Below are 810 nucleotides of genomic sequence, written 5' to 3'. Positions count from 1 at the left end.
GTTTGGAATCCTTCCCGTCGGTGTGGATACGTGTAGAGGAGTTGTACTTTCAGCTCTTGGTGATTTAGAACAGGCCCCGGATCGAAACAAACTTCAAGTCTCATCGAGAACGAGGTAAGTAACGATTCCCTCGGTGATATACACGAGCGAGTTTGGTTGCGTGTGACGTTTGACTAGGTTTAGATTTTTCTTCCGCTGCATGAAACCTAGTAAATCAAACCCTAGATCGATATGATCGCATGCTAGGAACCCGTAGATAACCCAACATCCCGGCCGAGGTAATGCCAGGATCGACGCTAATGTTAATCTCCGCTTCAACTCTCCGAAGCTCTCCTCGCATTCTGCCATCCACTCGAACCTGACGTTTTTCCCTGTCAGCTTCGTCAACGATCGGGCTATCTTAGCGAATCCCTCGATGAATCGTCGGTAATAGCCAGGTAGTCCCAAGAAGCTTCTGACTTCCGTCGCAGAAGTCGGGGACTGCCACTCCATGATGGCCTCGATCTTGGCCGGATCGACCTGAATGCCCTGGGCTGATACCGCGTGTCCCAGGAATCCAATCTCTTGTAACCAGAAGCTGCACTTACTAAACTTCGCGTACATCCGGTTCTCCCTTAGCCTCCACAATATCTTCCGCAGATGCTCCTCATGTGTCTGCGGATCCGGCGAATAGATGAGGAGGTCATCGATGAAAATGATGGCAAACTCATCCAGGTGGTCCATGAACACGCGTTCATCAGTTGCATGAACACCGCAGGCGCGTTCATGAGCCCGAAAGGCATGACCACGAACTCGAAGTGTCCATATCTC

The sequence above is a fragment of the Tarenaya hassleriana genome, unplaced genomic scaffold, assembly GCF_000463585.1.
Source record: "Tarenaya hassleriana unplaced genomic scaffold, ASM46358v1 Cleome45, whole genome shotgun sequence".
Taxonomy (NCBI): domain Eukaryota; kingdom Viridiplantae; phylum Streptophyta; class Magnoliopsida; order Brassicales; family Cleomaceae; genus Tarenaya; species Tarenaya hassleriana.
This window is presented reverse-complemented; position numbering follows the sequence as displayed.